The sequence below is a fragment of the Corvus hawaiiensis genome, chromosome 5 (genome assembly GCF_020740725.1).
Source record: "Corvus hawaiiensis isolate bCorHaw1 chromosome 5, bCorHaw1.pri.cur, whole genome shotgun sequence".
Taxonomy (NCBI): domain Eukaryota; kingdom Metazoa; phylum Chordata; class Aves; order Passeriformes; family Corvidae; genus Corvus; species Corvus hawaiiensis.
In genome coordinates this window covers 51,586,938-51,613,324 of record NC_063217.1, presented here as the reverse complement: position 1 = coordinate 51,613,324, position 26,387 = coordinate 51,586,938, and positions in this window count along the sequence as shown.

Genomic DNA, 26,387 nt, shown 5'->3' with positions numbered 1-26,387 from the left:
TATTATAATGTGCCTAGAACAGAATTAAAATTCAAATTATTTAAGATTCAATTTCTTATTATTATCCATATTTCAGCTTTGGATGCATTTCTGTATCTCATTGTTCCTTATTTTGTTGCAATTATACAAATATTTGTACAGATATGGTTAAAATCAAAATATTGTTATTTATAACAGATGAAGGTGTTGAGCTCAATATGAATAAATCTTAGATCTATGAAATTGGTAACACTGCAATATACACGATGATGCCATAAACTATTACTGTTTCAGAAACCTTAACAGCATAATATTTGCACACCTATTCATCAGGACACCTATTAAAAAGCCGTTTGCCAATCTTCTTTGTAGCAAAAATATTATTGGAGTACTCAAAAGAGACCTACCTAGAAAAGAAGATGATTCCTCAGGAACCTTATCTTGAACCTTCTGTCTTTTCCAAACTGTAAGAGTTCTCACACTTACTCCATATTCAAGAAAAATGCACACACAGGCCTACACACACACACACATACATCCAAAGAAAAACTTGATTTGAAGAGGGATACCACATGAATTCTTTTAGAGGACCAACATTTAGATTATTTTTCCCTAAATTAGCATCAAGACTGATGTTTTCACGTGCCAAGACCAATATCGTAAAACATCTATGAATTTCATTTTCAGATGAGACAAATCTTTCTGCTAAACACAGAAACATTCATCATCCCATACAGAATCAAGGATGAAAAGATGTGCCAGCTACAGCACATTTGCCTACTGAGCAGAAATTTGCAATTTATAAATAATTATAAATAAATTCATTTGTTGTAAACAGTGTTTGCTATAAGCACCACGTAGAGGTGTTCACAAGGTTAAGGTCTATGAGCTACTAATTGAACCACTGACAGCCCTACTTGTAGGAGAAAAAAAATCACAAAAATAAATGGAAAATATTTCTCTATCCACACTGTTGTTGCCTAAAGAGCATTCCACTAAATGGACACTTCTCTCCAGTTATGACTAGCCCATTCCAGACTCATCTCTTTCACAGCTTCTGTCATGCATTACATCAGAAAAAGGTGGCTGTTTTCTTCTGATGAAATTATGATTCTGATAGAATCACACTGCAGTTTCTTTATAAACTCCACCTTCTTGTTTCTGTTTATCATTTTGGGAATAAAATTGTACCACCATATGTGGAACTAAAAGTAGTGCAGATCGTGTGATTTTTGTACTGCACTGGTGCTACTACAGTGGCTACAAAAGTATTAAAATATTTGTAAGTTATTGGAAAATGTGCTTTTGTGAGAAAGTGCATAAGAGAGAGAATATTGGTTTATTTGAGGGATTACATAAAGAACTGCCTGTGGGTGATTTTATAAATCTGTCTCAAGGGATTTACAATCTTTATCCTCCTCTTGCTTCTATCCTCCAGTTCAGAATAACACTTTAAGGCTTCTAACCATTCAACTTCCATGACACTTTGCTTTCTCTTTTTCAGAAACATGATATACAGCTCAAATGCAACCCTTCTGTTATTTGGGTTTGGGCAGAGAGGGCAGACATACTGCAATATGAAATAAAATATTGACTGTGTTGGGTTGGTTTTTTTCCAATATTTTGTAAGGCAATTGAGAACAAACTCTGCACCTTGGCACCTGGAGTAAGAAGCTGCAAATGCCTGTTTCATCCCCTGCTCCTCTGTAACTGGGTGTGCTCTGTAAGTTCTTCCTAGGATACAGTACAGCATGTTTATAAAAATAACCAAGAAAGTTACAGTAATGAAAGGCTTCACATCAAACACTTGGAGTCAGTGAAAAGTCTCACAGCAACTACAATTTTTGTACCACATCACTAAAGATCTATCTATACCAAGCAATGCATTTATCTAGCACCTAGCACAATCCCATTTGCAGTAATAGCTCAAATAACTGCTTAAATATCTAGGGTGAAATGTTTCAAAATGTTTAATTCTAACTATAATTAAAATTGTGTTATATGCTATAGTATAATTTAATAATGGTTAATATATATTTCTGTCATGTAAAAGCCTTCAGATCATTTATTGCTTTAGAATAGAGGATGTCCAACACAAAATGGCAGATAATCACGTGTGTCTCATCTCATTAACTTGGCATCAATTACCGAATACAGAAAAAGGCAGAGATGAGTGCAAACTCTGCCATGCAATAAGGAAAATAGAATTATATTGTTTTCTGTTTGAATATTTGATTTATCAGGTTTGCTAATTTCTCTTATTTTTGGCTGAAATAGTCATGGAAGTGTGATGAAAAACAATGCAATACAAAGCACCACCTTGTTTGTTATCAAAGGATGCACAGGGGGAACAGGGGAGGTATGACCAATCTCTTGTCACCCTTTTTCTCTGATTTATATTTCCTAGCACTAGCAATATTTGTTTAGTTTTAGTTATATGTTATCATGATGCAGTAGAGTAAAATAAAAAAGGTAAAGCCAAATTTTTCTGGATTCTTTTATTTCTACTCCTTTTTCCTCATTTATGTGTGTGTTCCAGGAAGAGTGCTTGCAAATTAGAACAAAAACACAATGTGTCACTTTCTTTTTGTTTTTCTTTTCAGTTGAAACAGTGTTTCTATTTTCTGCTTTCTGTCTGCATTTAAGAAACAATTACTGTCCTTGTAGAAATTTTAAAATGGCATTTCTAACGTCATTGGATTTTGAAGTGCACTTTTCTTGTTTAGTTGTAAAGTGTGTTTTTAAAATACCTATAAAATATCTCTCTCTTTTGTTTAGTGCAGACAGGCGACTGGGTGTCTCTAGTGCCTTTGCAGATAGCCCAGATTTTCTGATGGACAGTGTCAGATTTATGCCTCTAGAAAGTCAAATTATATTTTAAGGTGGTGATTTTTCTGTATTGCCTGCATATAAATCAGAATAACATAAACTTATTTTCCTAAAATACTGTAATTCAAGAATTTTAAAGTGGTACAGGGGGAAAAAAAGAGACGAGAAAAAAAAGAGAGTGAACTTTAACTTACAGTACAAATTGTACAAACCACATGTGGAGATTATTTTCCGAAGGGAATATTAGGCAGCAGACATTCAGCCATTCAGGCTGGGCTATAGAGACAAATAATGTAACTTTCCAAAGCCAATTCAGCACTTGGGCATCATTCAGGCCTTGAAATATGCTTGCAGTCCTCAATGGAAAATGAATACTTAGTCAATGACCTTTTCAAAATCTCCTCCTGGAATGTGTGCTGCTTTTACTGTTCTGTTCATGATATCAGGTGGAAAAATCTTCTGACCTAACAGCTTTCCTCTGGAAATTCTGATTCAGCAAAGCTAGAACGAGCTGATTTCTAATTTTTGAGGCAATGCTTACTGACTTCTTGCCAGTCACCAACTTCCTCATGCTAGAAACAGTCCCAAAAAGTGGAGCTCCATGACTTCATGGATTCCCAACAACTTCTTTTATGATGTTTCAGGGAGACATGGCTTCCAGTGTTTCCCATGCCCTGGCAAACAGGAGAGGCAGCAGGATGCTGATGAAGAACTGACCTGCCCACTCTCACCGCTCCCGGCCACACCACTTGGCTCATCAGCTGCGCAGGTAGCAGCAGCCTGCTGAAGCAAACTCTGAACCCCAGGGCACAGGAAGCTGCCTTGTGAGAGGTTTTAATGCCCAAGTAGCTGCAGATATAAAAAGCCTGGTAGCCTTTTTTGCCAGTTTTTTTGACAGCTTGTTTAGGTGTGAGCTGCTGAGGGACCTGACTTGCTGCTTACCCATTGCCCAGCTGTGTAATGGTATGCCAGTGTCTGATAAAAGGTACAGAGGAGATGTTTGGATGATCCACTCTTAAAACCAAACCTCATGTTTATATCTTGCAAATGGTCTGTACTAAAAGCTAAAAGTAAATCAGAAATTACAGATCTGTTTATATGCATGCCTTGTGAATCAGTTTTATGAGACTAGAGCTATAAACTGTTATAACAGGTGAAAGTTTTGTGAGCAGTGAGAAATGCATTTCAGCCAGATAAAACTTTTTAAGGATGACAATGCAATTACAAGCACAGGGAAGTCCTCGGAGAAAGTACTGGCTACGTCTGCAAGAGGCCATAGGGAACATGAAAAGCATAAATGTTCTCAGCCATAGCTGTGTCTGCACTATAGCTAGATGAAAAGTTATGAAAAAAAGCAGGACAAGTATGACAGTCTTGAACAAAAGGAAGAGAGGATGAGAACCCTGCTGTGCCTATTTTTGAAACCCAGCATTCAGCAGGGAGGGTGCTCTTAGGCAGATATCTCAGCTACAAGTGTTACTTCAAAGGTCAGTATAACTAGACATTAGGCATTCAGGGTAAAGCTCTTCCAACAAGGATTAATTAACTGGGTTTCCGAGATGGTGACTGGGTGCCCTTTTAGCAGTAAATTCCAAACAAATCAACTGTCAGCGTCTTAGCAAGAAATTCCAAAGCAAGCCCTAGGTGTCAGTTTGTTTTAGGTTCCCAGCTCCTGGGTTAATTGGTTCCTGGTCCTCTCAGGCAGCCTCGTAGCCTTGCAGCTTAGGGCACAAGCTATTGTCATTCACTGCAGGTATTGCCAGCAAACTAAAAAATTCCACATCAGTCGTTAAAATATCTGGAAACCTCATGACAGACAATGTCGTCAATGAGCTGACCTTTTGTTCAGATTTGTAATTTAAAAAAACAAAATCAACAAAAGCCACCAAACTAAAACACCAACATCCTAACAATAAAGATTTGCATTTTCCATTCAGCTCTGTGGTCCAGCACTTCAGAAAGTTACATCTATGCTCAAAGCAATATGTAGTTCATTCTACATACTAGTGATAAATTCTTTAAAAACAAAGCTTATAGGGAAATCTAGAGTTCATAAATTCACAGGGCACATTTTATAATTTTACCAAGTTTCAGGGCTTGCCTGTTGCAAAACAAGACAGTGATTAGATAAGGGACATCATCCACAGCCTCTGCCCCCAAATGGATACAACTAGAATAGAAAGTTTAGCATCATTCATTACTTGTCACTGTAACTCAATGGCCAACCACTTTTGGGGAGGCTAATCCAAAGCCACAGAGAGAACACACAATATTACCTCTTGCTTGATTTTTCACCAACCTTTTTTAGTATGTAGTGAGCAGAAACCCACAGAGCCTTCACAAATTCAGGAGAGAAAAGGAGATGCAATTTGAGATGTGGAGTGGGATATGATGAGACCTGAGCTGGGGATCTTTCCACAATCTGCAGAAGTATAAATGTCTAGTAAATATATATTACTTGAAAAATTTTTGTTTAACATCTCTTAAAAGAGAAATTCCTGGTGCCAAGCATGTCCTCTTACTCTCTGTCTCCACGTATCCATGTAAATAAGTAAAACCCAGATAAACTGGTAAAAGTTGGGACTAGAGATCTGATATTACTTTTGTACTGCAGATATACTGGTAGCTAATGTACAGTCTGTTTACATTTCATCAAAGAAGGCAGAATATAAACAAGAGCACATCACCCTGATATTTAGGAAAGGGACGTGCAGCCAGAAAGTGTCTCCACACTACCCAAATCAAGACAATTAATCACACACACAGCTGTCTCCTCCTATTTTCAGTAGTCACAAACAATAGCAAGGATTCCTCTGCTCCATGTATCCCTATTCTCCTCAGCAGTGATTTGTTCAGAAAGATCCTGAACTGGCTGTATAAATGTGACCTGTATAGTCTGTAATAACAAAATAGTGTAAACCCCATATGAGTACACTAATTGCAAATTTCCTACATTTCAGTTAATGAGAAAATATATTTGCGTCAACATGATTTTGAGCAGGGTAAATGTGGTTGGATCTGCATACTTTGTATCTTTTTATTGTTTCTGACATGTATTCCACAAGAAAACTTGGGAGTAAACAATCTGTCCCCCAGCATTTTGCACAGACCACCATCCATGATCGCTTTCTCTCCTGGATCCTAGGTGATTGAATTAATACAGGAAACATAACTTGGTTACCTTTTTTGACAATTCTAGTACTTGCTTCTGGCTTCTTCCACTTTTCTAGCACTTGACTTTTTCTGAGTCACAACTCTGGATCACATTGTACTGCTTTTATATTCAATAACTTGGCATGAACGTCACTTCCAGCACATTTTTCAAGGGTTTTTGGAAGCTCCAAATGTCTTTTAGTTAGAATTAGGAACGAAAAATTTTCTGTTCCAGGAAATATTTCTGAAAATTACAACACTAGTTTCTGTTCTCACAGACAAAGGCATGTTATTTCAAAGTTTGTCTTTGAGGATGAGGAGACAATTACACTTTCAGTTTGTTTACAGCTAATGGATAAATTATCAAGCCACATTTTCAGTGGATTGAGGAGGCTTAAGGGTGGTTGAATGGTCAACCAACTTTTCCAGAAGTTCCATGCTCTCCTCAATCAACCAGACATTTTAATTCTGCACCATCTACAAACCTAATGAAATGGCATGGTGTTATTTACATAGATACTACATTTATAAAATATTTTTTAACTAAAATCAGTCCTCAGAATACTGTTATAATACAGAATACAGCATGTGAATTCATAGCAAAACACTAAAAGAAATACAGAAGAACCCTTGTGCTGGCCCTAAATTTCCAAGTGTTTCCTCCAGCCAAGGAATGAATTTGGCTTATAGATTTAATTACAGCTTTAGAATATGCTGTTGAAAACAGCTAAACAAAAAAAGCCATTAACAGTATAAAAGCTCCAAATGCATTGGTTTATACCGTCAGAAACAAAGGACTCATGAGAGTGTTCTGCCTAAGGAAAAAGAACAGTGGCAACCCAAATTTTTTTGAGCTGCAAGAGTAAAGTTTCAGTTTTATAGAAAACATCCAAATAATTCTCTTACTGTTCATCACCTTGTTACCTTAAAAAGGATTTCAAATAGGATAACAAAATGAACTGTTCTAATGGGTAAGTATATTTTAGCACTTACTAAAACTATAACACAAAGCGTGACCTGTTTTGCAATATATAACCTGGCGTGCTTCTTAACAGCACCAAGACTCTAGGAAGACAGAAAGGCCAATCTGATATAATTTGCCTTTGAAAAAACATTTCAAGGGGTACAAATTCCACAGCCACCCTTGTGTCACACGTTAATCTTCTCTACATGATATTAAGAGATAATGGACTAGATGTTTTTTACAGAGATATAAAGATAATTCAAAGATAACAAGGACCAGACATGTTGCGACTGATACACTGCAGAATTCATCTTGAACTGTATTGCTGTTACAAGCCACTTGGACGTGTTTTCACCTTCAATTTATAGCTCCTTTTTTAGAGTGCCACTTCTCTTAGATTACTCTTTAAAAGCAGGAGAAGATTTTGGGGGTGTCTATTTTTTTTCGTACTCTATTTTTTAAACTTCAATACATCCTACAGAATAAGCTGATGTTCCAGGAACTAAATCAAAAAGTACTTGCGGACTTCATCTGATTAACTATGAAATCTCTTTATTTTCTCCCTGGTAATAACATCAGCTCAAAGTATCATGTGGCTTAAATAAGGAGAGAATGTTGCAACAATATTTCATGCACACATTTCTGACTTGGATATAGAAATGTGAATCTAGATTAGACATTTAATATTAAGACTAAACTTTTTTAACTTTAAAACTGGGTTGAAAAAATCAAATGGAAAAAGGTTTTGATGAAATAAACCCAGAAAAATCAGAAAATACCCTGGGGGTCTTTGCAACTATGCTAAGTGTCTTTTCATAAGAGTCATGGAAACAGCAATAGGAAACCAAATTTCAAGAGAGGAAAACAAATAAAGTAAAATTTTTTATGTATGTGGAAATTCTTGTGGGAATAAACATTCACAGCTGGTTAACAGACAAAAAGAAGGGAATGTCTATACAGATACATGCAAACTTCTCTTATGAAAGCAGACATTTAGAAACAAAAAACATAAAAATATATTTTTCAAACTTGACACCATAGTAAGGAATTCACTCATTCTCCCCTCCTCTTCTGTGGCTCCAGAGAAGCCAGTTCCAAAGAGGTCACTGGTTCAAACACAACAAAAGTTGTTACAATACACATTCTCTTGGTAAATCTTATTTTCCACTACTCTAAAACTGATCAACATTGTTTAATCTTGTAACGTTTACTAGCAGTCAAAGAAATCCCTTCATTTTTATTCAACATTCTTTATCCATCTCCTAGATGCTGTACCACACAAGCATGTAGCTAAAAAAATTTCATCCCTTATATTCAGTATAAAAGTTATTCTACTTAAACAATTTCTTATGTTCAGCCTAGCACACAAATACTGCTGAAGCCATTTCACATGAGGCTTTCAACAGCCTTGTCTGTGAAGGCTGATGGTACTCACGGTCTGGAACTGATGATACCAGATCCTTGGGAAAACAGAACAGAAGTTCCAGCCCCCTAAAACTCAGATAATCATTACACTAGTTACACACCACCATCTTATGACACCAGGGTTTGGAGAAAATGGCAAATAGCTCATTTTTCATGAGCTTCACTCATAGGGGAAGGACGTACGGTGCTTTCACCTCCAGCATTTTCAGTGTATACCTACTTCAGTGAATACTAGGTTCTAGCTCCTTCTTTAAAAAGAGGCATCTTGCTTTTTAAAAAGGTGTTAAATGCTCATCCCAGCCTGAGTATAATCAGTCATTGCTGTGGAAGGATGGGAAGGGGTGATGATAATGATTCTTTATTTCTAAACAGAATCATTTCCCACACTACCTGTAGAAAGGCTTAAGATTGTCATGAATCAGAAGTTACTCCTCCTGCAACAGTTCCCAGTAATAATCTCTAAAAAAGTTCAGCTTTGCAGGTGAGGACAAGTTTAAACTTGACAAATACCTGTTATCCGTAATAGATCATGAGGTTTTTAAATTATAACTTAACAATAATAGAATGGTAGTAGATAAAAATGTGCACAACTGAAAAGAAAAAAACCAAACCAGCAATTTAATATAATTTTATACTTTAAAATCCTTACCTACCAAGGAGATTTGCTGTTTTCAAAGGAGATGAGATTAAATCAGGTTCATAACAATAAATTAGTGTTTCTGTGTATGTTACTTGTGGTTTAAAATTATGAATTTACAGCTAAAAGTAATATTACAAGCTTGGTGCACAGATGGAATGATTATGGTTATCTAGAAGCGCACAAACTCATCTTTAAGAAATGTGGCACTTATAGATATTTCATTTCTGAACCAAGAAGCCATTTCTTGTGAGAGAAGAATGTGAACACATTGAGAAAAAAAAATCAATAGTCAGCAGAATTATTTCAAATAACTGAGTAAGTAGCTTTTATTTTTAAAAGGGTATTTTTAAAAGTGTAATTCACATTGAAGGTTTTAACTGAACGGCAGAAGGTCAGGAGTTTTACTGTGGTTACTTACAGTATGTGGCTGGAAAGTCACTGACACCTTTTATACTGGAGCAAAGAAAAAGATACCTTTATCTGTAGTTCTTACTGTAATCTGTACTATTTCTTTGCAAAAGGCTTAGCTATTAAAATATATATATTTATAAAGAAATCCCAGTAATCTGGTACCATTACAGAATGTTTTACAGTGTTTAAGAGAGTGTCAGCGTTTACTTTACAGACCCTTGCATTCAAAAGTTTATGACTGAGTCATAAAAATCAGTCCATTGTATAACTTCACTTATTAACTCTCACTGTAGTAGTCTGTTACCCCACCCCACTCTTTCTCCTTCGCTAAATAGCCAGATGTTCTTTCTGTGCCCAAGTTACAGATATATATTTTTAGAAGAATTCTTTTATGTGTGATTTTCTTCTAGTTACTATCCTTTCACAGTTACACAGCATGGCACTTTGGATATAATGTAACATTTTAATAGAAATGAAATGATCTCTCAGTTTTCAAAGACATAGGTTGTTAATAACTGAATAAATCTAACACATTTAATCCCCAAGTCCTGAGCTTCTATTTTAGCTCATCTCCTTCATTACTGACTAAGAAGTCCCTTAGTTGTTGTTTCTCTTTGTTGCTGCTGCGAGCCTCCACAGCATCCTCGCTTGATTCTGTATCAGTCTGCCAACACATGTAGAAAGATGAGCAACAGAACTACATTTTCATGAAATATTTCCAGAAAAAAACACATCTTGGTGCTTAACTTGCCTCCTTGTGTCTCTGTGATACAGACACAGACGATAAGATTAGCCTCATATATTCTTAGCAGACTGTGGTGTTCCAGTAGCACTGGCATGTCTAGTGAGAGTGATCCACTCCATATGGTGAAGAAATTTCATTAGATCTAATATGAAACTCTTCACGTTGCAAGTCATCAGTGGCAAGCTTCAAGCCACCAGAATGCATGGCTGCCAGCCATAGTTACAGTAATCTTCCACATCTATGTTCCTGCAAACGTATGTTCCCAATCCCACGCTTTTGCCAAGACCTCAGGTTCGCATTATCCAGAACTCTCCAGCAACTCTCTTTGACTGCTCTATCCCAATCAGCACTGAAAGGCAGACACTGACCTGATTGTTGAGGCTCAGCTGGGAACAGACCTGTGGACTAGCAGTGTGGGAAAACACCTACAGTGTGAGGCCTACAGCACCTCACTCTTTGCAAAAGATCTGTAAAGGTTTCACTTGTCAGCACCAGCCCATTCTGATCTTCTGAAGGAAGGAAAACAAAGAGAAAAGCCACGAAATACAGAAAGAGCTGCCTGAGCTGCAGCTGATTAGCGGACGGAAAGGGTGAGAGGAGAAAAATGTTCTCAAATAAATAGGTCTCATCAGACAGCCACTCGTGGCTCTACCTTGTGCAGCCTTTAGATGAGACAAGGTTTCTCATGTCTACTGCTGGGTGAGAGCTGCAGATACCCTGTGGGTCTAAGCAGGACATGGATGAGCTTTTACTGGACATTCATTCCCATTGCTGCATTCCTGAGTGATCTAACAGAGCACTGGTTTTTCCTCAAGAACTATGTTGACGTAATATAATAAAAAAGGATTGTATTGTTTTGACTGTCAAATGCAAAGACAAATGCAATGACATTCCCAGAAATAAGACAGAGTTCTGTTGTTCCTTTATGTCTGAAGAGAAAACACATCACAATTCCACACAGTGAAACTTCCTGTTTTCATTCTTTCCTATTTATTTATCTATGTCCTCTCAGCCACTGAGTTGCCTCAAGTTTCTTCCCTGGGACATGAAGTTTTCAGCTGGCCTGTTGAAATTAGTTCTGTACTCAAGAAAGTGATGATTCAAAGCAGGTAAAATTAGGCTACTTAGTTTATGATATGTTGACATTCTCCTCAGTTAAGTCCTCTTAGGAAAGAGAGATTCATACATCTATACATTTCTCAAAATTCCTAAGTAGCTATCTGGACAACTGACATAAAATCAAACAGACTGATTGCTTAGTTTCTCTATCATCTTCTCTTCCTGTAGTCCATTGCAGAGTTGAAACCCCACTGGGAAGGTATCAGATTTTTATATAATATTTTTAAAAGCACATATATGGCTCAATGAAGAAAAGATATAACAAGATATGCTAGACTAGCATTGCTTTTCACTTAGTGTGATCTACAATATCTGCACATCTTGGATTATTTTTGCACGAGTATCACTAACTTCTAGAGTGGACTTCTGTAAATCAATCCATCATATTTTTTCTTAATTATGAAATGATGATAGAAAAATTCCATAATACACAGAGTATTTTTAAGTCCTATGTGTGATCATTATTATTTAAGTAACTTAAAATTCAGTCATTCTCCTCACAGAAATATGTGCACACCAAAACAAACTAAGCAAGACAAGCCACAACTGACTAAAAAAATACAGCTACTTTCCAGTCTTTAGCATGTGGAACAAGGGAGCACAGTTTCGTTTACGAGACATCACCAAATGGCAGGGGAGGAATCCAAAGAAAGTTACTGGTTTCAGAAGTCCTTGGATGAGGCCATGTATTTTTATTTAAACACTTAACAGGTCACGAGCTATAGCTGCAAGGTTACATTCTTTCTAAAATCACAAGAAACCCAAACCTGGGTCTTTCTGCTAATTGACATACACAGTGATTATATCACAACTGGGAAAAAGGAAAATCAAAATTGAAGCTGTTGCTAAATTTCCAAATTAACATGCTGAACAATGATACTCTAGGATGAAATGCAAGCAAGATTATTTTCTATTCATGTTCTTATGAAATTTACAGCTCAAAGATAGTTTTACCTGCAGACAAACTACATCAACTCTTCAGAAAAGCCAGCACTGGAATCGGAATTTCTGGATCATTTATTAATGGCAGCCACTTTTCTAAAAATGATGTTATCTGTACTCTATCAAAACAAGGATGTGTTAATCATAAAGTCAAAGTACACATCAGCTGGCTGAAATACAAGAAAGCTTACAAAACAACTTTTTAATTTTTTGAAATATTTTCCTAATTGCAGAGACAAGTAAAGCAACAAAGGAACCCAAATTCACAGCTAAAATTTTCCTGCACTAATACCAATAGACATTTTTCTTTTAGCAAGTCAACAACCAAAAGAGGCTGGTTCTGTTCTGAGCCATCTGCTTTATTGTATTTAAAATTACACATAATGATTACATGAGTTTGAACATTTAACATTTCTGGCTACTCTGAGAGAAAAATGCAATTTCATAGCCCAACTTTTCATTTATAGTTTGGCTTGTGCACTCACAAGGGAGAAAACAGTTGCTCTGCAGCAGTTGTTTAGGTCCCCAACCATAATGTGACTCAAGATTTTGGAGAGTTATACAGAAGACTTTCAGGATTGCTTCAGCCTACACTAAATTACCAATAACATCAAATGAAAGTAGCCACAAATGAGATCGTTTTACCTCCTTTGCCAGGGAAATGACTCAGGACCAGTGCCAAATTCAATCAGATAAAATAAATTTATGGTACCCATCATTAGGGACTTACAGTATGAAAGAATGTGACTTTCAAATATTTATTTCTACAGAGAAATCATTGCTTTGAGATCTAGCCAAGTCCAAATGTCTGAAAACACTATCAGGCCTTGTATGTGAGTCTTCCTTGTCTTCATTTTCTATATTTCCATTTTTCTTTGTTACCTTCTCATCTTCTCCACTCTAAATATCACCAAAAGTAGCAAGTCAAAGTAGCTCACTAGAGGACACAGTCAAAAGAAAAGTATTCAAGTGCTTTGGCAGGAATGATGCAAGTAAAATAATTTCTAGCCATTTTATTCTTCATTTCTTCTTCATTTTCAATTACAGCAACCCTAGAAGTACAACAAACCAATTTTTCTAATTGACATATCTCTGTGAACATCTTTGATTTTAACTTTTACTTTGATTAGTGTAGTTATATCAATAATTGGTTAGTGTCCTAATATTTCTTTGGATCTCACCAATGCTATTCTTACTTGCCAATTTGTTATGAGTTTGATGAGGTGCTACTGCAAAATAATAAATTTACTGTTAATAAATGAAGTAAATCACAGCACAAGGGGTTTCACTGTATGTATATATAGGTAGTTAGTAACTTATTAAATCACTGGTTTAACAAATTTTTTTAGTGAGTCAAAAGAAGGCAGAAGGCACTTAGGGCACTAATAAAAACCTGCTAAGAAGACACATAGGTTATGGCTAGATTCTTGCTGAGAATTTGAGGAAGGTTGGTTGCAAGAGTTGATGCAAACAGTGAAGTGTTGCTTGAGAAAGCTTCTCATCAACTCAGGGCAGGTATGTTCCACAAAATACCTCCATTTTTGTGGATAGGGGGAAATTTCTTTCCATGCATACATGCTACATATCACTCCCATATTTTTCAAATTTACATGATTACATTTAAATTTCCTGTTAAACATTTCCTTGTCTTTATATGACTAGTGAATTTTCTGCTTCAAGGAGGCTACAGAGTACAGTTATTTTTGTTAGGATTTTGAGACACAATGCAGTTTATTTATTGATTAGGAGTCAGATTTAAAAAAAACAGGCTTTTTCCTGCTTCTATGAGGCAAAAGAGCTACATATGTGAGCTTTTCTCATAAAATATGTATTGATAGAGTGTTGCAGATATTATACACATTATAAAATACTGTTACATTACAGTAGTGGAACTACAATATTGTTTGACAAAAGGGAAGATAATGACAAGAGGAAATATATCCAGAGCCCATTTTAAAGTGCTTAAGCACTGTTTTGGAAAAACGTTATGATCTTTACCCTGATATGCTGCATGGTATGAATGTGCAAAGGAGTTATAAAACTTCTCTGGATTAGCAGCTAAGGGGATCCCTTAATGGCAGATTGATGGCAGAGATGTCACTACAACATCCTCTTTGTGGCAATGAAATTTAAGTGAAGACTTGATGGCAGAGGCATGCCAGAGTGCCACTTCACTCTAGCTGACTTCCAGCCTGTGTAATGATGCTTTGGGTACACTTAGAGACTGACAATATTATGATGGTATCAAGATAAGGCTAACTGAAATTTGGCATGAAACCTTTGCCCCTACTGCATAAATGTGTTGAAGCTGTTTCGGAATTTATTTTGACTTTGCAATGGAAACACAGTAGAACTGAGTCAAAATTCCAAGCTCTTCTCAGAACTCTTACCAAAATAGCATTACTTAAAATTTTGTGATTAAAATGTCTTGTTAAAAGTACCCACTACACATAGGAAAGAATTAGAATAGTGATGAAAATGTAATCTAAATGCAGGAACAAAGAGGAAGCTAAACTACACAGAATAGGATAGAGGATTAACAGGTTGTTTTCTCATTTTATTTTTGTAATCTGCTACTGTATCATAACCTTCAACTGTCTCAGTGATGTTACTATTTCATAACTCATCTAAAAGAAGAAGAAGTAAAGAGTAACTTGGAAATGTTGCTTAGAAAAATGAATTATATTTCTCTCTCAGGGATCTTGTCAGTGCTTTAACAAATTGTTAATCTCCTACTGCATATTTTCACATTTGATACACAATTATTATTTACAAGCAGTGTGAATTCATTAGCTTTATGAAAATGATAGTTATTATGCATGAGGTTCTTCCCGTCCCTCAGGACTGAAATTAAAGTGAGATACTGCATCTCTAAAGGCTTCCCTTTAGCAAACTTCATAAGTAAATACCACAACAAAACGTTTGTTAAATAGGCACTAATGTATACTGAATCATATTTTACCTAATCTCAAGGAAATCTTAGCAAAATTTCCCAGGAAGGATGACCCAGCTCCTGAATTTCCAGGGTTAGTCTAGAAGACCTTTAAGTAGTGATTAATTTGCTCAGAATGTTTTTGGTTTTGCTTGCCTGAGACTGTAGACTTGTTGACACTAGAAGACTTCATACTGTTCTTATGGTTAATATTTCTTTTTATCCAGTTTCTGACTGGAAAGTTTCCAAAGTTGGATGTTTTCTGAGTGGAATATAGAGAGATCTGAATAAGAAACATTTCTGCTTCCACAACACATATTTTTACATGAATCTTTCATGAAAATAATTCATTATTTCCATCATTGGGCAAAAATAAATGTGAGCCATCACAAAAAATTACACTCCTCTTTTCCAGTGAATGGCCTTGTGATGACTGACCAGGTAGTTGAAAATAAAACCTCTTTGAACAGTTGTCAATAAAATCACTGCTGGTAGCAGGAAATAAAATTTCATGTAACATGACAGTTTATATTTTAAAAAACTATATTCTCTAATTCCAGTTAAAATAAGTCACTACATTCTGAGGAAACTTGTATTACTTGCATGACTCAAGTCTGGCTTCAAACTTTCAAAACTTCTTTTAAATATTTTTTCATTTCCCTTAACTTTTGTTCAGTATGTATTTGACGTACAGGAATGTATTTGACGAGGTGATATGAATCTTGAAAGCCAGGACTAGTACCTCTCAGAGATGGCATCAGAGAAAAAGACATTTAGCTGTAATAAAATAAAGAAGCTGTCCAGATGACATAAAGAAGGAGGGGAAACAGAATATTTCTGACTGCTCAGTTAAATTAGCCATTAATTAAGTGTACTAACCTGTTTCTTTTATGAGAAGTGTCTTCTCGCCACGTAACTGGCAAGAACAAGACAGGTAGGAATATTTTTCTGGCAGACTTAAGAGCCCCCTGCCACATTCAAGCAAGCATCAGCCGTATCTCCAAGCCTATGTCCTCCTGTGCCAGAGCAGAAACAAGTGCAAGAGTTTGATGAGATGTAGAGCATACCCCAGTTATGTTTGCAGTCCTGATAAACAGTGAATGTGGATTTCTAGGTCATCCTCAGATGTCCAGAAATCTATACAAAACCTTTTCTTAGTTTCATTTTTTTTTCTGAAGCTTTTGCCTTACTCTTAGTGTAACAGCATCACAAATATTAATTGCTCATCTTTGTAGATATTTCCTAACTCATTAGTGATCACAACACAACCACACTCAATGATGCAGTGGAAGAGAGCAAGGAAAAAAATTCAGCCCAAAAGCAAGTAAGACATCCAGATAAACTGGATGTCCACCACCATCATTAAGATCAACAGTGAATTTCCTTTTTTACTTACACCACAGCCATACAGTTCCTTTCACTTCATTACCTCATTTAAAAGCTATGGTTTACCCATCTGTCTCTGGCAGACTTCAGGCATCGAGGGATGGCTAAGCAGCCTCCTCCACACAAACATTTTCTGTACTGTGGGCACTTCTGCACCTCAAGACAAACATCATGGAACTAAGAACATATGGAGAGGAGTAATAACCTTAACAGGGACAGATGAGAAAGACTGGTATCCTTTGATGCAAAGAGAAGGATGATGGGGTATGCTTGAAGGTCTGTAAAATCACAAGGGTGAGTGAACTCATAACTATTTATTGAATAAGCCCAAAGAGAAACAGCCAGCTCTTAATGAATTCATCATATCAGTTAAAAGCCATTAAAAGAAAATACATTTGTGCAGTAGCAAGTGAACTTCTGAAATTTGTTGCCTCAGGAGTCCCTTGGAGGCAGTAGATTAAAAAACTTCAGACAAATTTATAGACAATAGTGCCATAAACAGGTACTAAAGTGAATTAGCAAAAAGGCACCTTCTAATATCTTTAATCTAATAACTGTGGATTTATAATTTCTCCAATATCAAGAACTTAGAAGTTCTCACTATTTCTATTCTGTTCTTATAATTTTTTAGTACAGTTTTCAAGAGTTGGTTGGATAAAGCTCTGAGTAACCTGGTCTCACCTCACAGCTGATAGTGCCCTGAATAGGAAATTGCATAAGGATGTCTCCTGAGGTCCTTTCCAGTCTGCAATATCCTCTGATTCTAACTTATGATTTCAATAATTTAAGAATTCAGGGAAAATAAAATCGTTATTGTTCTGCTACTAGTATTCTCCTTGGCAGAAAAGTTTCATCAGAGGGAAAAGCACAACTTTATGGAAAGACAGAAAATTAAAATTTTGCTACAAAGTTTAGCAAATACTAAAGTTAATGGGGCATATTTGGAAACGGCTTAAAATCCATTCATCGTCAGTTAACATAGGCAGAGGATTATATAGCATTATATACATTATATAGAATAGATATATAATATATAATAACATTATATAACATGTTATTATACAACAGTTAAAATAGGCAGAGGATAAGTTTTAACATGGTGAGATTTCAGGAGCCCAGCTAGAGGGCAAATCTTAGCCCGTGGAAATGCTCCCTTTTTCATTTGGAAGGAAAGCAGTTGAGCTTTCTTGCTTAACAACAACCTCATTAATAAAACTCCACAGTGAGAAACTTGCTTGTGCACTGATCCAAGGGTAATGTACATGGGGAAACCAGGCTGTCCATGAAATGAAATGCTTTCACATCTTGTATAAACAGGACTCAAAAAGGTCCATCACTGTTTCCCAGTGAAAGGACCATTCTGTTTTGCCTCTTACCTGCTTCTTTTCCTCTGTGTTCATCTTGATGTTAAAGAGTAAAGTAGATAAATCATCTATGTTTCTGCTTCTTATTCTAGATTTTTCTTGCTTGGGGACTTCCTGAGCTCGCAGTAGGAATTCACAAAATCTGAAAGTGGTTCTTGAAAAACCCGTAGCTGCTTCCCCTTCTTTCCAAGCACATCCATGCATCCTCACACCTGGATTTGGCTGTTGCTATTGCCACATTCACTTTGGAAAATGACATCCCACACCCACCTTACAGTAAAATCAAAAAATGACATGCATATTTATCAGCACAAATATGGGTTTACTGAATTGAGTAGTAACAGTATCTGTCAATAGTCATATGGCTGCAAAGGACTCAGTAGTACAATGCAATATGTGTCTGGTGAGGAACGAAGGGGAAAAGATTTGATTTTCCCCTCCCCTGCCTGAGTCTTTATGAAAAGCAAGGGTTCATTCTAATACTGTGCAGCAGCCCACAGTTTACTCCACAGCCCCAAGAAACTTCACATTATTCAGCTACTTTCTAAAAAGCTCAAATATGAGTCAGGTTCAAAGCGATACTGGATGAGAGAGAGAGAAAACCAACAGATTCTATCACATCCAGAATATAATATCCCAAATTATCTTCGATTTTGAATACTAGCATCTGTTCTTGCCATGTTAATAGGTCACTCTAAAAGGTTCATGACTGAAACATTTATATCAACCATTTTTATTTCCCCTGGGAATGAGTCACAAGCTGGTGGTGAAAACTGGTGTCTTTCCATTGATTTTAAAGGAGCTATTCCAGCTGGCACCATCTAAAAATTTCATGCCTTATCTCAGATTCCACACTGCATATGACTTAATTCATTATGAAAGCAAAACCTTGTGGGAAGAAGCCATGCCTCTCTCCTCCACTGTCTCATTACTAGCACTTGCAGAAGATTAGATTTTAGAATTCATGACAAGTAATACCAAAAACAAAAAGAAAAAGAAATGTATTTTCCAAGGTCACCTATACCATAAAGCATTAAAGAGGAGTGAAAAATAACTTGAAAGGACCTGTATAGCAGCCCAAATTTTACTCTTCATTTTTAGGTAATCTCCAAATTTGTAGGATTAGTCTGAAATGGTAGAGAAATTTGGACTTTTTTGGGCATTTGGACAATTTCCCATAACATTTTTTTCTGATTATGACTATTCATGTAGAATTCATTATTATGGAAAGCCTTTCTATCTGAGACAGATCTTAGATCCAAATCTAAGAGAGATTTAAATTCCACAACACTGAAATATCAAATTTTTCTTGTTTGCTCATATTAATGAGGATATACCTCTGACTTAGTTTCCTAAATTCAAGTTAAGTAAAGAGAGAAAGAGGAGTCTCGAAACCTACAAAAATCACAGGGCATAGCTGGAAGCCACCTCCATACAACGTTTTCAAAGCAAGTGGACTAGACCGTGGAAAAGGTACTCTGCAGCCCAGAACATAGGTTACAGTCAGGGATAAATTTCGGTCTATGTTCTAACTACCTGAAGTAAAATCAATGAACAGGTTTGGAGACTGCATTCCTGTCTCAGGTCACACCCTCTAATACAGCAAACACCCCTCTTTAAGAATGCAGTTATGTTCACATTCACTCCAAATCCTTTCTTTCCCTATAACTTCTCTTGACCTCTTCCTCTTTTCCCTCTTCCCATTACATGCACACTTAGGAACACAGAGTACAAAGCACTGGTCTTTGTACTAAGGCTACGTCCACCAAGTTAATCAGATGTACATCTGATATACAGGTGGTGTGAAACTCTTCAGTGTCCCATCCACAAGATTTCAAATACCCCTCAATGCACAAATTATGCCTCAGCATCTGATCAGAGAATGGAGCCCTTAATATGAAAGATCAAGAGCCTTTAAAATGAAAGCACACCAGAGGAGGAAGCAGTGATTAAGGATACTGCCTATGTTTAGAAATTCTGCAACTTTCTGATCAGGGAACTCCCCTGATGTTCCCTGAAACAAGATAATATAAAACACTACAGAATAAAAAAGTCTGACAAAAGGCAAAACTCCTTCTTTCCCTCAAATCATAGAATGCGTTGTGTTGGAAGGGACCATGAATATCATCCAGAAGTAAACCCCTTGCCATGAGAGTTTAATCTAGGGCAGAGAATTAGAGACTGTCACACCAACCAGCTGCATGCCACTAAAGGGTCTAAAAGTGACTGCAGTGAGAGGCTTCCCTGGCATCTATCCTTGCCAGCTGCCAATGTAGCTCCACTTTTTCAGAGGAAAGCAGAGCAATCCCTTACCCCAGCCACCATCCCAGTACTTCTCCCCAAACCAAATCACTTATCAAAGGAGAGGATATTCTTTGTAACTGGGCCAGAAAACTTCAAGGACAGCAGTAATTGAATTCAACACTGATATGAAGGAAGAGACTAAAAAGAGTGATCATATCTCCTTTCAATTTCTGTGTGGTACTCATATACAGTTTGTGTCTTCCAAACTAACTGACAATGAAGACAGAGAAAAGGAGGAAATAAAAAACGTCAATGGCTCAATGTGCCATTACAGTAAAGAAATTACCACATATCCATCTAAAATGTCATCTTGTCCAGAATATTATGTGCAGCATTGATCACAAGGTTTCAAAAAAAGTGTTAAACTGGCAGTGGTTCAGAAAAGGAAGCTCAAATCTCTGGAAAAAAAAAATCCAGAGAAATTAACAAAGGGGTGGAAAAACACTCAGTAAGGTTGGAATCATTTTACTTAAAAAGGTGATACAAAACAGTTACTCTTTATTTTAATGTAAGCCCATCAGTATAAAAACACAGGCACTGATAGTCTGGAAATGGTTGGGGGCTTCTCATATCCATTTCTTGTAATAAATAGGCATGAAAGAATTCAATTAAAGGATGATAAATTAATAATAATTTTTTTTTTCCACATAGCAGAATGGAATTCACTGTTCCTCGAAGCTACTGAGGCCAAAATCTTAGCGATCCAAAAAGAACATATATTTCTAATCAACATCCAGAGTTCTTACGAGTGTCAATATACTTTGGTTTGGTTTTGGAATATGTACAAAACTGCAGGAGTAAGGCTAAGAGATTTCTATCCAGCAGAAGTTTAAGACTTAGAGGAACAGAAAGGAAAAGAGAAAATTTTTCTAGATTAAACAACTAAGAAATTCTCTTTTTTTTTCCTGTAGCTATGGATACAGTAAATAAGATCCTTCCTAAGATCAGAATAAAAATACTGGGGAAGTTAGGCTTCTGGTCCACTCACTCCAGTACTGCAATTCCTAAAAAAAGGATATTAAATTTGTCTAGAATAGATCAGTGATGTTACATTTTTTGACAGAAATAAATCAATAGAAACAGTATCTTTCAAGCAACCCTACTATGAAAATATACAGGTAATAAACAATATGTTCTCTTGCTTATGTGATTTTCATATTTTTATTAAGCAATACTTTTTATGTGATTTCATTCTAGCACCTTCAGGTACAATTGCTTTGGGATTATTTCTTTATTCTGTATTTGAGTTCATCTATGCATTGTATACTTTACCACAGCTCTGTTTGACCCAAACTTTATCCTAAAAAGCAGCTTGGTGTATGATTAATAAGTTATAATTCATGGTGCATACTTTATTGTACATACTCATCTATACCTTACAGATATTGGGCTTTTCATTGTTTTAATGGCAGCATAGTTATTTAATAAAAAAGAAAGAGATGTCTTTTAGTAAGTAAAGGAAACATTTATGACCTCACTTTCAAAAGATATATCCAAATAAATATGAGGAATAGAACAATAAAGTATCATGAATTCCACAGTCATTGGCTGATATTACAGTATGCCTGTGATAAACAAGGTTAACCAGACAGTTGAAAACACTATGTTTGTACTCTTCAAAATTGAGTGCTTTTATACACTGATTCATTTTAATGAAATGTAAATTAAAAGTCTTATTTTCCCACTTTCTAGTACATCATTAAAGCATTTTTCACACGGCCATTATAGCCCGTTATTTCCTTTTAATTAAATCATTCATTCTTTATCTGGGTCCAGTGGAGAGCAACAAGGATAATTGGGAGACTGGAGCATCTCTCCTATGAGGAAAGGCTGAGGGAGCTGGGCCTGTTCAGCCATGAAAAGAGACAACTGAGAGGGGACCTCATCAGTGTCTGTCGGTATCTGAAGGGAGGGTGGCAGAGGGTGGAGCCAGGCTCTGCTCGGTGGTGCTGAGCAATAGGACAAGAGGCAATGGGCAGAAACTGATGCCCAGGAAGATCCACCTGAATATGAAGAAGAACGTTTTTACTCTGCAGGTGACCGAGCACTGGAACAGGTTGCCCAGAGAGGTTGTGGAGTCTCTCTCACTGGAGATATTCAAGAACTTTCTGGAAATAACCCTGTGTGTTGTGCTCTGGGATGACTCTGCTTGAGCAGGGAGGCTGGACCGGACCCAGCCAGAATGTGGTCCCTTCCAACCTTACCCATTCTGTGAATATATCTGGTTTTCAACAAGTTTATTTTCTTCAGTTTTTATTTTGCTTGCACATGTCCAAATTGGTTCTGCTACTAACAAAAGACATAAAATAAGCCCCACTGCACCAATCTCCCAACATTTTTTTGTTATTATTATTATTCCTGAATTACAGTTAATTTCTTAAATGGAAGAATATCAATCACTGGTGAGAGTTTTATATAACCTGCAAAGTCTTATAAAATTAAGCCATTTTTTTTCTAAAAAAAAATCAGAAGAAAATAGATTAGCAATCATTGTTATGAAGCTTTACTCTATATAGATCCTATTTGAAATCACCTAAAATGAAACAATCTTCCTGTGCAGCTGTTATTACATAGAATCAAAATCTTTCTTACATTAACATTTAAGTGGGTACAGTTCTGACTTTATTTCATGCTACATTTCTAAACGTTTGATAAAGTGGCCTCACTGCCATATTTCCTTAATGAAATATAATAAAGATTTGATATAAATAAATAAATAAATAAATAATAAGGCAGAGTATCTAATGACCTATTTTAATTTCCTTTTTTTAAGCAGGCAAAGCAATCTCAAAGACTTGAGTGGGGATTAGAAACACAGGGGTATTTTCTCATTTTTTCACTGTTAACTTACAAAATAATAAAAAAAAAGCAAACCAAGAGCATTTCATAAATGATATTTTATTGTTAATGTTAATTTTTACAATTAAATATTTAAAGGAATTAATTTTGAAAATATGTGTGATGTATGCTTGTCTCTAAAAAATTAAATGTTGACAATTGCTTTCAGATATATTTGTCTACCAATATTTTTAAATGTTTTTACATAGATGCATAACAAATCTGCATTGTATTCACTGAATTTATCCAGAATCCCACCATGCATTGTCTCTGGATAAACATGTGAGTTTCAAATAATTTAGTCACACTCACACGATAAAAGTTACAAAGTAATGAAAGGATGACAGCATCTATTGTCTCACAATAGCTGTAAATGAGTGTCCACTGGACTATTGAAAAAATCTGCATCTTACTCTAATCAGTTGCAAAATTTTCAGTGTAGTGATGAGAGCACAGTCTTTAGCAGTGTAACACATATATTACACAGAGTGGAATAATAGGAAATTTCCATAAATTTGGCTTATTCAATTTTGTTCATATTATGTTGAAAATTATTTCAAAGATATCTTTCTGAAGATGCCTACCTCTACTTGTTAAGTAGTATTTCTGTCTTTGAGTGGCAGTCTTCATTGGCAGACCTTCCTGCGACCTTATTTTTCACCCATGTTGCTACTCAAACGAACCATTCAAATTATAACCTGAACCTAAGCAGCTCAGGTTTCTGCAGCTGTGAAAGAAATATGCTCCGTACAAGAATGACTCCCTTGGAAATTAATCACACCTACTTATGTTCGACCTCCATTCTAAAACTCCCATTTTCCTACAAATGGGAACTCAGCAATTTAGGTACATAAACAGACATCAGGATGCTCCCACACTAGCAGGATTTCTGTTTTGAACACATAGCATCGTGAGGTTATAAGCTAAACCACCTTTTACTATGCACTTGAGCCAGATTATGAATGTCCAAACTTATTCATTATTACACTGCAGGTAAAAGAGAAGACAAGATTTTCTTTGCAGTGGGACTACACCAGAGTTCCTGCCTCGTTCAGTACCAAAGCACTCCACACCACACTTGGAGAGAACAAGATCCCTCTGGGCAAATTTGGCAAGGGCTTTTCAACCTCTGCAGAGACAAAGAAGCATTTCTGTGACCAGACGAGGCTCAAAGGGCTTTCAGATTTCACAAATCTTCTGATCATTCCTGCTACAGATACAGAAAAGAGATATCACAGAGAATATAGATATCACAGAGAAATAGATACTGTAGGAGAGAAGAACCAGACTTTTTAGCCTGCCGAAAGTCCAAGGTTTGATATGATTGCCCTCTGCAGACATATCAAGAGGCACTGTATCAAAAAAAGAAAAATGTAATTTCATTTCAAGGATAATGTGACACAAGAACAAATGACCATAAATTGGGCAGAAGAACTGAAATCCTTCTGGAAATTCAAAGCAAGTGCCTTGTTACCAAAATACTGGGAACCCCAAACACCAAATTGATTTTAATGTGGACTTTATTAAAATTACTAACAGCATTGCATGATGTAAAAGGAAGGAAGGAGGGAGGGAGGGAGGGAGGAAGGAAGGAAGGAAGGAAGGAAGGAAGGAAGGAAGGAAGGAAGGAAGGAAGGAAGGAAGGAAGGAAGGAAGGAAGGAAGGAAGGAAGGAAGGAATTTTAGTATTCTAAAATATAAATCTATTTTCTAGGGAATTAGGTTTTTTTCCATAGAGCATGCTGTACACAGATTTGGGCGTCAATCATTCTCAATCTTCATTGAAGAAATTGGAGACAGTTTGATGATCAAAATTAATTAAATGAGAAAGAAATTTTTGTAATACATGTAAAACTGAGGTCAGAAAGGAATCATGTTAGAAATTGTCTATAAAATGAAAGTATAGACATATATCAGGTATTACTAGAGACAGTCATTTTATTGATAGTGTTAATCACATCCAGAGGACAATTCCTAAATAGGTAATTCAATGGCACTAGAGACAGAGCATTCCACTGCGCTCCTTGGCTCAGTACTCACTATCTTATTGGTCTTTTGCCATGAGACAGCCCTTGCTTTTGGCACCTCTAAAATTGCCATTTTAGAAATCACTGCATACAGTCATAATAACCCAAAGATGTGAAAGCAAATAAGGATTTTTATCATTAAAAAGGGAAATGCTTCAAAGGGAAGATAATGGAAACATCTTTGTTCAATAGCTGTTGCCTATAAAGAAGCCTAACCCCAAGGAATAATTACATGGACATAAGTTGTGTAACCTTAGGACAGTCATATAGAAGCAGAGATTTGTAAAATGTTCTAATTATACAGAAAAGTCTTCTGAAAATTGTTTTTTTAAATCTCTGGACCAAATCTAGAAGCAGATATGTTGGTAACATATATTAAAATCTCTGAAAAAATGAGACTTTATAGTTGTTACTCAAATTGTATCATCTTCATGCAAATTTATAATCTAGTTTTGAAACTGGCATTCATTTTTATGGATACAAGTAGTAATTATTTATAATGTTCACTGACAAGTTGGAACATTAAGAGCACTTGGTGCCATTTTTTTTTATTCCCTAGGTTGTACAATATAAAAAGAAACATTCTGCTTTTCCAGCAAATTTTAAATTCATGACAGCACCTCTTTAATGCATGTTTGTTAAGGTGACATACACTTCATAGGAAATTAAGTATGCCATTTGAAACTATTCATTTTGTAGAATTACTGTTTTTACTGTTGAGATGTCTTCTACCCTATTACCAAAAGTGATCTTTATGCTTTCTTTTGCTTGATTTGGGGGAGTACGGGTTGAATTCACTATGTCTCATGTAAGACATTCATCATCAAAAATTATCTCAATTGTTCCTTTAAATTACATTAAAAAGTGTGATTGGGGGGGGTGTTAGCAGTGATATTGTAATTGATCTGAATAGGGAATGGATAAAGGAGTGTCATTTACACTCTTTTAAGAGAAAAAGAAATCCACAAAGTCCATAAAGTATTGACAATTTCTGTATTGATGAAGGAATATGTACTTCACACGCAAAGAAGCAAAAGAAAATTAGCTTCAGATTCTCAACAGGATCAATGAGCGATCAGTTACCGATCAAGCAGTAATAATTATCTCCAACCTATTTTTATGTAGTGGATAATGGAACTGGGTGTCAGTATCCTATTTTTGAATTTTGGCTTAAAGATTTATATCAGTGTAACTTGTTAAGTGATGCAGGTTTTTGTGCTGAGGGAGCTAAGAATCACGGCATAAATACCAGTACTTCCATAACAATTTTCAGTGTTCAAAGGCATGTTGGCAACAGTTTCAAACCACTTGTAATAGTTGGAGGTACTGG